The sequence below is a fragment of the Nomascus leucogenys genome, chromosome 10 (assembly GCF_006542625.1).
Source record: "Nomascus leucogenys isolate Asia chromosome 10, Asia_NLE_v1, whole genome shotgun sequence".
Taxonomy (NCBI): Eukaryota; Metazoa; Chordata; class Mammalia; order Primates; family Hylobatidae; genus Nomascus; species Nomascus leucogenys.
The window spans coordinates 54,086,042-54,100,697 of NC_044390.1; the positions used below are offsets into that span (position 1 = coordinate 54,086,042).

At 52.8% G+C, this 14,656-nt stretch overlaps 1 protein-coding gene across 6 annotated transcripts in view; it reads right to left on the reverse strand.

The window, feature by feature from the left end:
• MYO9B (myosin IXB) overlaps positions 1-14,648 on the reverse strand; it is a 134,667-nt gene extending 120,019 nt beyond the window's left edge. For 4 of the 6 annotated variants that reach the window (XM_030820501.1, XM_030820499.1, XM_030820502.1 and 1 more), the window contains exon 1: positions 14,551-14,646. The gene's annotated coding sequence lies outside the window, so the exon portion shown is untranslated. Of the gene's footprint in view, positions 1-14,550 lie in introns of all 6 variants that reach the window. The other 2 variants (XM_030820498.1, XM_030820503.1) reach the window with 1 other exon arrangement.
• Positions 14,649-14,656: the final 8 nt, after the last annotated feature.

Below are 14,656 nucleotides of genomic sequence, written 5' to 3' on the forward strand. Positions count from 1 at the left end.
CTGCAGTGAACCGAGATTGTGCCACTGCGCTCCAATTTGGCCAACAGAGCCAGACCTTGTCTCAAAAAAAAAAAAGGAAGGAAGCAACGATTCATGCTATAACGTGGATGAAACTAAAAAACATGATACTGAGTGAGAGAAGTCAGACACGAAAGACCATATGGGGTGTGACTCCATTTATAGAAATGTCCAGAACGCCAGAACAGACAAATCCACAGACACAGAAAGTGATGAGTCGTTGTCAGGAGCTAGGGGACGAAGAGTGCGGAGTGACGGCTAATGGGGACGGGGTTTCCTTTTGGGGAAGGAAAGTGTTCTGGAATCAGATAGAGCTGGTGTTTGCACAACACTGTGAATGCATTGTTACTCATGATAACTTACACATTATGTGCATTTCACTACAATAAAAATGAACACTCCTTTTAAAAAAATGGAGCAGTGCAAAAAGAAATGGCTTTGTAAAAGCTGGGCCGGTATATGCTTTCTGCACGCTGAAAAAATGCCAATCTCAATTCAGGGCCTTTTCCTTGCGTTCTCATAGGAAGGAGGTGCAAGGAAAGGCATGACAACGAAAAAAACAGGCCCTGGGGGTGGGGGTCAGTGGCCGGATGTGAATTAGCCGCTCTCAAGGCCGGCTGCACAGAAAGTAGGGTTCTGCCTACCAGTTTGGCGGAGGATTCGGAATTTACTGGAGAATAAAGGCCTCCGGACGGGGCCTCCAGAAAGTGTGGCGTAGCTGTTTCGTTTATATAAGGCCATAATTTGAAGCCACATGTTTATAGGATGAAATCATTCTCAAGCTAAGGAAAGGCTAACTAGTATTACAGCGGACTCGTTCAGGTTGCATCGTGCAGCATTCAGCGCATTTCACATTTCATGTACATTTCCCTGATCCTGTTGAGGATTTTTTTTTTTTTTTTTTTAGAAGAAACGCTCATGGGCAGTATGGGAAAGATGGACGCACACACACGAAGGAATGACCACAAAGTCAGCCTGTTGGTCAGGGTGGCTCAGAGTGGGAGGATGACTTAGAGACCTTTGTCCTCATTTTTCTACACCTCCAAACTAACCATAAGATGGCCACGCTCACGTGCCAGTCGGGAGGAAGAGGACACTCAAGAGAATAAATTGTTAAGAAAACTCCAAGGGATGGCCCAACGCAGGTGACAGGAGGGAGGAACTAAGCTCTTTTGGGGCATTTCAGAAAATGGGGATATGGCCAGGCATGGTGGCTTATTCCTATAATTCCAGCACTTTGGGAGGCTACTTGAGCCTAGGAGTTTGAGACCAGCCTGGGCAACAAAGAAAGACCCCCCAATTCTACAAAAAATAAAAAATGAGCCGGGCATAGAGGCATGCACATGTGGTCCCAGGTACTCAGGAGGCTGAGGTGGGAGGATCACTTAAGCCTGGCAGGTCGAGGCTGCAGTGAGCCATGATGGCACCACTGCACTCCAGCCTGGGCAACAGAGGCAGATCCTGTTTCTCTCTATCTCACACACACACAAATAAGTAAATTAACAAAGTAAGTGGGGCTGCTTCCAAGAATCCACTGCAGAGGTGAATGGGATCATACCACGGTCTGGTACAGGACATCACAGGAATTGGTGGGCATCATTGGTGGCCCAGGTCCCGCTGAGGGTCCAGTTTCCTAGGGGTGGGACAGAGCATGGATGGGAAACTCCTCGGGAGCAGGTGGGGGAGCCAGCAGGGCCAAGAAACAGCGTCCGCAGGGCAAAATCACAAAGAGAGGCATTTCCAGTGGGGAGTTCATTCATGCTTCCCAAAACTCATGCTTACCCCGAACCTCAGAATGTGCCCTTGTTAGGAAATAAGGTCTTTGGGGATGTAGTCAGTTAAGATCAGGTTGTACTGGACAAGGGTGGGCCCCAAATCCAAAGACTGGTGTCCTTATAAAAGGAAAAGAGACATATGTGCACACAGAGGGAAGGTGGCATGTGAATAAAGATGGAGGTGGGGATTGGAGTGATGTGACCACAGGCCACGGAATGCCTGGAGCCCCAGAAGCTAGAACAGGCAGGAAGGGTCCTCCCCTAGAGCCTCCAGAGGGAGTGTGTTCCTGCTGACACCTTTATTTTTTTGAGATGGAGTCCTGCTCTGTTGCCCAGGCTGGAGTGCAGTGGTGCAATCTCGGTTCACTGCAACCTCCACCTCCTGGGTTCAAGGAATTCTCCTGCCTCAGCCTCCCGAGTAGCTGGGATGACAGGCACCCACCACCACACCCGGCTAATTTTCGTTGTTGTTGTTTTTGAGACAGAGTTTCGCTCTTGTTGCCCAGGCTGGAGTGCAATGGCGTGATCTCAGCTCACTGCAACCTCCGCCTCCCAGGTACAAGTGATTCTCCTGTCTCCGCCTCCCAAGTAGCTCAGATTACAGGCATGCACCACTACGCCTGGCTCATTTTTTTGTATTTAGTAGAGACAGGGTTTCACCATGTTAGTCAGGCTGGTCGTGAACTCCTGACTTCAGGTGATCCACCCGCCTCAGCCTCCCAAAGTATTGTGATTACAGGCGTGAGCCTGGTCAACACTTTCATTTCAGACTTGTGGCCTCCTCAGCCACCCAGGATAGGTACTTAGTTATGGAAGCCCCAGGACACGAATCCAGTTGCCCAGTGCAGAAGACCTTGAGTGAAACACTCAGGCCAGAAGGTAGCTGGGTGAGCCCTTCGGTTGCTCCAGCCTTTTTTCTGCCTTAACCGAATATTCCCAAGAAGCTCATCCCAAATGCTCTCTCGTGACTTCTGCCAATTCCACGCTCACCCATGGGGAGTTGAATGTGTTCTGAACATGTTCAGTTTGTCCCTTGTCTTCCCCAAGACATTCCCCCAGACCTTCCATCTGGCCTGACTGTTCTGAGCCCCACGCCCTGGAGAAAGTCCCTTCCCAGGTATGTGTTCTTTCAGCACATTCTGGCCACCCGCCTCCCCACAGCCCAAGTGCTCTCTGACCTGTGCTATCCGCCCACCCCTCCAGGCCCTGGGGTCTCCCTCCCTGGGATCTGTGCTGATGTTTCAGAGGAGGCTGCCTTCTTTCAACATATAGTTAACAAATGTTCCTCTGGTGCTCACTCCGGGCCAGGCTGATGCTGGGCACAGGAGAGAGAACCGGAAGGTGAAGGAGACGGATAACGCACTCACCACAAAGCAAGGAGGTATTAGCAACAGTGATAAGTGTTTTGGGGAGGAAAACTCCAGCATAACCGTGCTAGCATTGCAGTTCTCAGCCAGGAGTGAGTCTGTCCCCACTGGGACAGACATCTGGCAATGTCTGGAGACTTTTTTTTTTTTTTTGAGACGAAGTCTTGCTCTGTTTTCCAGGCTGACGTGCAGTAGTGCTATCTCAGCTCGCTGGCCTCTATGTCTGCCTCCCAGGTTCAAGTGATTCTCGTGCCTCAGCCTCCCGAGTAGCTGGGACAACAGGCATGTGCCACCACACCCAGCTAATTTTTGTATTTTTAGTAGAGACGGGGTTTCTCCATGTTGGCCAGGCTGGTCTTGAACTCCTGGCCTCAAGCGATCTGCCCGCCTCAGCCTCCCAAAGTGTTGGAATTACAGGCGTGAACCACTGCGCCTGGCCATGGAGACATTTTGGATGTCAGCCCCAATACGAGCCGGGCCAAGGTGGGGAAGCTGGGGATAGGAACCCGTGGGGCAGCGCTCAGGGCAAATGGTTGCTGAGGCCTGTACAGTGCAAACGAGCTAGACGTGCCCAGAGCTTGAGGACAGCAGCCCAGGCGAGGGCGGGGAGCGGGCAGGCGGGGTCAGAGTGGGTCTGAGAACAAGGAGCCCAGTGTGACCGGTGGGTCCAAGGCTGGAGGCGGGGAGAAAGAAGCCGAGATGGGGAAGGTCAGATCCTCCAGGGCCCTGCAAATGTGGTTAGATTTTCATGCAAGTCCGACAGGGGAGCCCCATGTGGTTTGATGCAGGGGCACCAGGACCAGAGTGACATTAAGAAAATGTCACTATCTGTGGCAGATGGACTCTGGGGGGCCTGGATGGAAGCATGTCCTGTGGGTGCCTTGGGGGGAGCTGACAGTGGCCTAGGTCAGGCCCATGAGACACAGGTGGGTTCTGGTCACAGGTAGAAGGCAGAGCCACTGGGTGGTGGCTGGGCTGCAGGTCGTTCCCGGCTGACCTGTGGGCTTGTAACGAAGATGGGGAGGGCAGCCAGGGACGCGGGTCTGGAAGGGCAGAGGAAAAACCCTTGCATCCCCCTCTGCAATCACACAGTTCATCTGTCGTCACGCCTGGGGGAAAGCCATCTTGAGGGTAAGAACAGGGGTCTCCCTATGTTGCCCAGGCCGGTCTCGAACTCCTGGGTTCAAGTAATCCTCCCACCTCAGCTTCTGGAGTAGCTGGGACTACAGGTGCAAGTCCACACTCGGTTAATTTTTCAATTTTTTTTTTTATTAAAGACAGGATTTCCCTATGTTGCCCAGGCCAGTCTCAAACTTCTGGGCTCAAGTGATTCTCCTGCCTCGGCCTCCCAAAGAGCTGGAATTACAGGCATGAGCCACTGCCCCTGGCTAGAACATTTACATCACCTTAAAAAGAAACCCTGTACCTTTTAGCTATCACTTATCCCACTGATCCCCCAAAAGACCCCCAAGTTTATTCCCATTCCCCACATCTGCTGAGCTGCCTAGGTGGCTCACTACCTGGCCCCCCATCTGCCCCATGCTTCTAGTTTCCACGTGGAGTGCTCTCTGCCTGCCAGGATCTCCCCATGCCGCCCATCTGTGACCCAACCCTTGTGGCTTTCAGACAGATGCTCCTCCTCCTGGCCACGAAACCCACCCTCTGCCTGGTTTCTACAAAGGACGTAGGGAGCTCGTTCCATTTTCTGATCACCTGAGAGCGGAACTGGATGGTGGGGGACAATGGTCCCAGGATTTGCTGCCACCAGTGTCTTTGGTGAAACAGCCACTCCCCAGCTCCCCTTCAAGCTCATCCCTGTGCCAGGGACCCTGGTGATCACACTACAAAGGCAGGGGAGAAAGGAATTGCCTCAGGCCAGTCACGGGCTTGACCTGCAGGTCTCAACAGGCTCTGCTTGCCCCTCAGAAGCTTGGTGTTCTTCTATATCATTGTTTCTCCCCTGGAGCTGACTCTGCCCTCAGGGGACACTTGACAACCTCTGTCCTGAGACATGTTTTTTCCCTTTGAGACAGAGTCTTGTTCTGTTGCCCAGGCTGGAGTGCAGTGGCATGATCTTGGCTCACTGCAACCTCCACCTCCCGGGTTCAAGCGATTGTTTTGCCTCAGCCTCCCAAGTAGCTGGGATTACAGGTGCACAACACCATGCCTGGCTAATTTTGTGTGCGCGTGTGTGTGTTTTTTTTGTTTTTTTGTATTTTTAGTAGAGACAGGATTTCACCGTGTTGGCCAGGCTGGTCTCAAACTCCTAGCTTCAAGTGATCTGCCTGCCTCAGCCTCCCAAAGTGTTGGGATTACAGGTGTGAGCCACTGCGCCTGGCCCAGAGACATATTAAGGGTTGTCAAAACAGGGAGGATGCTACCAACATGAAGAAGGTTGAGGCTGGAAATCCTGCTCCATACCCCCTGGTGCTCAGGGTCCCACCACAGAGAGGGACCCAGCCACAAATATCAGCAGTGCTGAGGGTGAGAGACCCTACATTAATTATTTGGAAAAAAATTGATTCTTTCCTCACACTAAATACCAGAATGCACAGAATATATTCCTAATAATTTTTTCTTTTTTTTTTTTTTTTTGAGATGAGTCTCACTCTGTCACCCAGGCTGGAGTGCAGTGGCACTATCTTGGCTCACTGCAGCCTCGACCTCCCAAGCTCAAGTGACCCTCCGGCCTCAGCCTCCTGAGTAGCTGGGACCACTGGCATGAGTCAACATACCTGGCTAATTTTTGTATCTTTTTTGTAGAGACCGGGATTCGCTATGTTGCCAAGGCTGGTCTGGAAGTCCTGGGCCCAAGGGATCCTCCCACCTCTGCCTCCCAAAGTGCTGGGATTACAGGCATGTAATCACTTGGCCACCAAACGGTTATTAACCCAAAAGGTTATTAACCAGGAGAATCCATCTAGCCTCTCTGATTTCTCTCCTCTCTCCTTCCCCATTCACTTTGTGTATGTAAATGTGTGGGCTGGGCATGGTAGCTCACGTCTGCAATCCCAGCACTTTGGGAGGCTGAGGTGGGTGGATCACCTGAGGTCACAAGTTCGAGACCAGCCTGGCCAACATGGTGAAATCCCGTCTCTGGCCGGGCGCGGTGGCTCACGCCTGCAATCCCAGCACTTTGGGAGGCCGAGGCAGGCGGATCACGAGGTCAGGAGATCGAGACCATCCTGGCTAACACAGTGAAACCCTGTCTCTACTAAAAATACAAAAAAATTTAGCCGGGCGTGGTGGCGGGCGCCTGTAGTCCCAGCTACTCGGGAGGCTGAGGCAGGAGAATGGCGTGAACCCCGGGGGGTGGAGCCTGCAGTGAGCCGAGATCGTGCCACTGTGCTCCAGCCTGGGCAACAGCGAGACTCTGTCTCAAAAAAAAAAAAAAAAAAAAAAGAAAAGAAATCCCGTCTCTACTAAAAACACAAAAATTAGCTGGGCATGGTAGCGGGTGCCTGTAACTCCAGCTACTTGGGAGGCTGAGGCAGGAGAATCTGTAACTTGAAGCTGGGAGGTGGAGGTTGCAGTGAGCCGAGACCATGCCATTGCACTCCAGCCTGGGCAACAAAAACGAAACTCGATCTCAAAAAAAAAAAAAAAAAAAAAAAAATGTGTGCAGCATCCTAGGACTTCAGTCAGGCAGATGATGACAGACGCAAAGTCACTTAGGAGTCAACAGACCCGGAACTAGTGTTTCTCACCCAGAGCTGACTCTGCCCTCCAGGAGACACTTGGCCGTGTCTGGAGACATTTCTGGTTATCCAGACACGGAGCAGGGGGTCCTACTGGCATCTGAAGGGTGGAGGCCAGGGATGCTGTTCAACACCCTACAGTGCAGACAGCAGCTGCCCAAGAGAACAATTTGCCCTCAATGTCACCAATGCTGCGGCTGAGAAGCTATGCTTTAAATCAATCAGAAAAGTGGCTGGGCGTGGTGGCACACGCCTGTAATCCCAGCACTTTGGGAGGCTGAGGCGGGTGATCGCTTGAGCCCAGGAGTTCGAGACCAGGCAACATGGTGAAACCCCGTCTCTATAAACAATACAAAAATTAGCCTGGCGTGGTGGTGACTGCCTGTAGTCCCAAGCTACTAGAGAGAATGAGGTAGGAGGATCACTTGAGCCCAGGGAGGTTGTCAAGCCTGCAGTGAGCCAAGATCATGCCTCTGCACTTTAGCCTAGGTGACAGAGTGAGACCCTGTCTCAAAAAAAAAAAAAAGCAAGATTCACACACTTTCAGCCTCCTCAAGGACCCACAGGCACTTGACATGTTAGCATGGTTCCAACCCCACGCTCACATGGCTGCAGGATATTGAGAGTGTGGGGTGCAAGAGGGAGCCAGCCTTGTGGAGGCACCTGCCCCAGTTCAGGCCACTTTCTGCACTCCAGGACACCCCAACCCTTACCTTCTCCCTTCCCTGCTAAATCATGGGGCTGACTCCCGAGGGACCACCCAGGGGAAAGGAACCAGTTTCCACGGCGCCTATGGGCCAAATAAGTACGACCGCACTTTCTCCGCCTCTCTTGTTCTCGTGCCCACCCAATAAACAGCATCTCCATGTGACAAGACGAGGACCCCAGGGGTCTTCCCAAGCAGTGGCCAAGCTATCCCTTGCCCCCCATGGCACATTCACCAGGAAATTAAAGCCCCACCTGAGTCCCCATACCCTGGGAATCAAAATCTCAAACGTCACCCTCCTGCCGCTGATCTCGTCTGCCCTGGAATGGGATGCAGGAGGTGGCAGACGCCTCCTCGTGGAGATGCTCGGAGCAGTGAGCCCAGGAAGATCCACAGCAAAGCCTCGAGCCTCCCACTGCTGCTGTGCCGCTGTGACTTCACTCGTGAGGAAGCAGTGGTGCCCACCTCGCAGGCAGATGACCCAGGGCACGGCTGACCGGGGAAGCTCTCAGGTCTCCCACTTCCCCCATAAACAAGTCCCCAGGCCAGGCAGGCTCCCGTCACAGGCTCGCCCGCTGCTGGCACCTTCACAGACCCCACTGGGCTGTTAATTTGACTTCCATGCTCGTGACTCCTGGCTGAACATCTGAACAGAGGCGAGGGCTATTTCTATTCTCCTCAGTCTCCCCAAGGGCCAGCTCTGAGCCTGGCTCCCAGCCAATACTTCCTTTTTGCTGAAGGATTTTAAGACCTTCCAGAAACTTCTTTTGTTCAATCACTTGTGATGGCAATTGGTCCTAAGGTCACTTGGGTCCACAAGTGGAGTTACTTTTAGATATTCCTTGCCCCTGACCCTGGCAATACTGAGAACAGAGACACCCCCGCCCCATGCCCTGTTTGTAAACTTCATCCTGCATCCCCACCAGGCACACGCAGCCTTGTGGACCTGGCCCTCAACACATCACCTGTAAAATCCCATGGGATCCACTCCTCCATGGGCTGGGTCCTCACCTCTCTCTCTCTTTTTTTTTTTTTTTTTTTTTTTTTTGAGATGGGCTCTTACTCTCTTGCCCAGGCTGGAGTGCAGTGGCACGAGATCACGGCTCACTGCAACCTCTGCCTCCTGGGTTCAAGCAATTCTTCTGGCTCAGCCACCCAAGTAGCTGGGATTACAGGTGCGTGCCACTACACCCGGCTAATTTTTGTATTTTTAGTAGAGACTGGGTTTCATCATGTTGGCCAAGCTGGTCTCGAACTCCTGACCTTAGGTGATCCTCCTACCTCGGCCTCCCAAAGTGCTGGGATTACAGGCGTGGGCCACTGCACCAGGCCTCTCACCTCTCTTTAGTCACCCTTGAATGTATGAGCGTGAGATCTGGAAAACAGGGAGCTTCCAAAATTGATGTGGCCAACCAACCTGCTCACCCTTAAAGTGTTTATTTAAAGGAGTGAGAAAAGACAAAATGGACCTATTCGCTATTGACACGATCACTTCCCCCCACATTCCTATATTACCTAAAAATGTAAGTTGAGGGCCAGGCACGGTGGTCACGTCTGTTATCCCAGCACTTTGGGAGTCCGAGCAGGCGGATCATCTGATATCAGGAGTTTAAGACCAGCCTGGTCAACACAATGAAAACCCATCTCTACTAAAAACACAAAAAGTAGCTGGGCGTGGTGGCACATGCCTGTAGTCCCAGCTACTCGGGAGGCTGAGGCAGAAGAATCACTTGAACCTGGGAGACAGAGGTTACAGTGAGCTGAGATCGCGTCACTGTACTCCAGCCTGGGTGACAGAGTGAGACTCTGCCTCCGCCCCCAAAATAAATAAATAAAAATGTAATTTGAATTTGTCCTTTTCTCAATTATTATGGACTAAGCTGTGTCCACCACTCCCCTCCACAAACAAATATTCACATATTGAAATCCTAAACCTCAGAACTTCAGAGTATGAGTATATTTGAGATTTTTTTTTTAAGAGATGGGGGTGTCGTTCTGTCACCCAGGCTGGAATGCAGTGCCATGATCATAGCTCACTGTAGCCTCAAACTCCCAGGCTCAAGCGATCCTTCTGTCTCAGCTTCTCAAAGTGCTGGGACCACAGGCATTCACCATCATGCCTAGCTAATTTTAGTATTTTTTGTAGAGATAGGATCTTGCTATGTTGTCCAGGCTGGTCTTAAACTCCTGGACTCAAGCGATCCTCCTGCCTCAGCCTCCCGAAGGGCTGAGATTACAGGCGTGTGCTACCAAGCCTGGCCTAGAGACAGGGTCTTTATGGGGATGATTCAGTTAAAATGATGTCATTAGGGTGGGCCCCCTTCCATATGACTGCTGTCCTCGTAAGAGGAAATTTGGACACAGAGACAGGCACAGAGGGAGGACGATGTGAAGACCCAGGGGAAGACGGCTATGTATGAGCCAACAGAGAGAGGCTTGGAACAGATTCTCACAGCCCTCTGAAGGCACGAACCCTGCCAACACCTTGATCTTGAATGTGATCTTAAACGTCTGGCCTCTGGAACTGCGAGCCAATACATTTCTGTCATTTTGGCCACCCAGCGTGTGGTTCTGTTACAGCAGCCCTAGCAAACTCAAGCACCCAGCAACAACAGTCATGAAACACCCCTAGCGGGGCTCCTTCTCTTGCACATATAGCCCTGTGCAGCAGGGCAGAGATGGGTTTTAAACAAGTGAGTCAGACAAGGATATCTTATTCATCACTCCAATGAACCCACGGGCTGAACCCTTGAATCACTACTTTATTTATCATCGGGCTCGGGCTCAGAAAGTCTCGCTGAGGAAATGAGTAGAACCCAAACTCGTCAGCTGCATTTCTGAAACATGCCTAATCTCTGAGGCTCTTTCCTAGCCCTGATAGAAACTGAAAGGGAACGGGGCTCTGGGCTGCGGCGGTGGGCTGGTGTGGAGACACAGCCCTTTGTTCTGCCACTCCAGGGACCACGAGGGCAAAAGAGAAGGGCTTGTCTTGCTCTGCGGAGAGGCCGCCTGGGGCCGTCTGAATGGCCGGCCGAGCAGGGGCAGCCTGGCACAGCTGGGCTGGGGATGCCGGGCACACAAAGGGCTGGTGGGTGGGGTGCGGGGGCAGCACCCAGAAGGGACCGTCAGTCCCGTGGCCCCAGAGTGTCTCCTCCAATCAAGGTAAAGCAGCAAAGTCACGGTCAAGGAGGGGGCCAAGCAGGGAAGGGGACAGCAAGATGGACCAAGAACAAAAATTCAGCAGTGTGTGCTTGGGAACGGGCGGGCGAAAGGGCCCATGGAAGAGATAACGCAGCTTACAAAAGCGGCGTTTATCCGGGGCAACCTCCAAAGTAGCTCTTGGGAGAGAATCTAATACCTCTAATCTCAGAAGAAAAGCAACAGATCGTTCTAAGACGAGGACAGTTCCTCCAGAAATCCAGGTCAGTTGTAAGACAAAGAAGAGAAAGACAAGGGCACCCGCTGTCCACCTTCGGGCACATTGCCTACCCCCCCCACTGTCTGTTCCTAACGGTTCCTCCTTTTTACTGAGACCCACTCCCTCCTGATTAAGAACTGACTGGATGGCAGGATTCAGTTCCTGGTCTCTGCCCGTTCCCACTCTTAGTGGCAGTTTCTTGGGCTCCACAAACACCAAGGACCCACCGAGGCAATTATGGGCCCTAGAGGGGAACCAGGTTTTACTAATGAGCATCACATTTCACCTAGCGGGGGGAGGTGATTCTGCCCCCAGGGGACACGTGGCCATGGCTGGAGTCATTTTCAGTTGTTACCCCTTGGAGGGGATGGAATACTACTGGCATCTCATGGGTGACAGCCAGGGACACTATTCCACATTCTACAGTGCACAGCCCCAAGTGTCAATGGTGATGCGGGTGAGAAACTGCCCTGGAGATTTGGGCTTCCCCTGTTAAAGGTTACTAAGGATCCTGCATATTTCTAGAAAGCTCAAAGAACCATCTCTGAAGTCATCACCTGCCTGGACCTGTTTCTGTATCAGGAAGATAAGAACAAGGACCCTCGCGCTGCCGGTTGGCAGAATGAGAGAGCTGGGATGCTCTGTACAGGCCGGGCTTCAGAGGTATCTGCTTGTGCAATCCCTTCCACCCAGCGTGGTTTAACATGTGGTATCTTTCCAGGTTTGACCTGGGGCCAGCCACCAAGTCCGAGGAAACTTGCTGGAATCCCCCTTGTCCTAAAGCTTGCATTGGTTGTCCCTCATTCTGCCCCCATAATATCTTGTGGCCCCTCTGTCACTGTACTGATGACCTGATCTGAATTCCATTCTTTTTTTTTTTTTTTTTTTTTTTTATTTTTGAGGGTGTCTTGCTCTATCGCCCAGACTGGAACGCAATGGCGCGATCTTGGCACGCTGCAAACTCCGCCTCCTGGGTTCAAGCAATTCTCCTGTCTCAGCCTCCAGAGTAGCTGGGACTACAGGTGCACACCACCACGCCCGGCTAATTTTTGTATTTTTAGAGGAGACAGAGTTTCTCCATATTGGTCAGGCTGGTCTTGAACTCTTGACCTTGTGATTCACCTGCCTCAGCCTCCCAAAGAGATTAGAGGCCTGAGCCACCATGGCCCAGCCTGAACTCCATTCTTTCTGAAGAGGAAGTGCAAGGTTGGGGGGCGGGCACTAGCGTGTCCCTCCTCTGGGGCATAAGGATTCACCTCTGTCCCCAGGAATCTACCAAGTGCCTGGCACAATCAACCCTTGCCTAACTGAAATCTAGGCCCACTCAAAACACACCATTTGGAAGAGATGAGGAATGGGAAGCAGCAAGTTAACAAGTCCGTGTGGGGAGAGAATAATGAATCCTACAGCCAAACACAAAGGGGAGATTCCCACGTCTCTACCTGCTCCACTGAGTCACCAGACTGGACTTGAGGGACAGTACTGCCTCGGGATTTCCAGAAATTTGCAGTTTCCAAAGCTTTGGGAATAGGTGCAATGTGCAAAAGCACCTTTGACACCACAATTTTCTATTTGGATGATGAAGAAGCGGTTAAAAAAAAATCATTTTTGGATACAAACTGTAGAATGGAAAATGGAATAAAAGTAGGATCATCGCAGCCAGGAATGGAGAGTGAGGGTGCCGTGAGGAGTTCAAGGCTGGGAGTTGTGGGACATGGACTGGAGACAAGATAGTGATGAGAAGAGTTGAGTTTCAAGGTTGAAAAACGCTGATGGAGGTCAATTCATTCATTTTGCAGGTGAGAGGTCAGAAACAGGCACAGAGACTTGACCAAAGCCAGGATCTCCAACACAGTGCTCCCTCCACAAGACCCTGCTTGGCCATTCTCTAGCGGTAGGGAAGAGGCGATTGCAGGGCTGTGGGATCAGAAGATCCCGGTCCTGTTCATCGGGGTGTCTTGGCCAGGGCAAGCCTACAGTTCAATGTTTGCAAGAGGCATGACTGTGGGCTGTCACTGCATGTCCTGGGGCAAGCCAGGCCAAAGCCACTTTTCCTAAAGGCCAGGATATTCTGGAAGTGAAGGGGGTGCTTATCTTTCTGTGGCCCTCTTTATATTCAAACTATCCAGGTTCAACTCCTGAATGAGCTATAAACTAAATTTAAGCTGGGATTCCCCAGCCCTTCTGGCAGATCCCAGATAAAGATCCCTACAGTTGGGAAAGGGGAGAAATTAATGCCAGTTAAAAGCACCCTGCACAAAGTCCCTGCCAGGGCCACAAGAGCCAGGCCTGTCAGATGCGAATAACTTTCCTGTCGCCCAGGTCACCTCCGGCGGCTCCTGGACACCTTAAGATTCTGAAGACTCCAACACCAAAAAGCAAACCGAGTTGGGACCCTCTGGCTGGAAAGTGTCCCCACCGGCTCCCACCTCAGACAAAGAGGCAGAGAAGCCATCCCTTAAAGACCCCTGGCCTCCAGGGTGCTCAGGAAAGAAAGGAGGGCTCGTGGCTGTCGTGCCTCTCCAGGGCTGAGCTCAGAGCAACCGAGGGACAGATTTCCTGTATGTCGTTTTACCCATTTAAGTCCAAGGATGAGCTCTGCGGAGGTGGCGACAGTCCTGTACATGAGGGTGCATGCACACTCCCTCTTGAAACACAGTTCCGGCCCCACAACCGGCCCTGAGGTCCCTTCCTTGGATCCAGGGAATCCCAGAATCCCGCTTGTCCTGTCTTAAGGGGAGGGTGGTGAAGTTTCCAAGACGAGGACACTGGCACAGAGGGTGTTGGAACTCGTCCCAGGTCACCCAGCTGTTAAGTGTGAAGTCAGGAGGGACGTGAATCAAGAGGGGAGGGTGGGAGGACGGAATCTCCAGGGGCTGCACCTCAACATCTATCTGCATGGGGCCACTCTAACCCCTTCCTTCTCTTCCCTCCTCTCCGGGCCCTCCCTCCCTAAGCCTACCCTCAGTTCTTACCATGACTTCTACTCCGTTTACTTCCCTTCCAGCTCCCATTTCCCCGATTCCCGATAGCCGGCTGCCGCATCAGTTAGTTCAGAACCCCCCGCATTTACTGAGCGCCCACTGGGGGCCAGGCGCCGCCCTCTTCTCAGGCACCCTTCCTTCAATCGCGCAGGCAGACGTCCCCAGATCGGTCTCGCACCCCTTCCCCCCAACCGCACCCCGGCTGTCCCGCCACTGGCCTTGCCCACTCCCCTAGCCTGGGCCTCTCGTTCCCGCCTCCGTGCCTCCCCACAACGCCGTTTCCTGCGACCCCCCAATTACCACTTAAGCCACGTCCTCTTCAGAGAAGCTGCTCAAAGCCACAAGACTCACCCCCCCCACGCCCGCGAACTCCCTCACCAGCTCCATCCCCATCCACTTTCTCCTTCACCGTCTCGCTTCCACCTCATCCCCAGCAACCTCTTCAAGACCCCCAGGCTCGTTCCCGCCCCCTCGACCCCTGCCGTCGCGTCCCCCATCAGCCCTCAGCTCCGTCCCTCTTCTGCGCAGCCCCCAAAGGCAGGCTTCGAGCTCGAGTCGCCAATCCGAGGCCGCCTGGAACTCACCTGGCCTCGGCCGCCGCGCGCCGCCGGTCCCGGGCCGGGTCCCCGGCCGGACGACCGCCTGCCCGCCCGCCGCTGCTCCGGCCGCTCCGCCCCGCCGCGCCCGCCG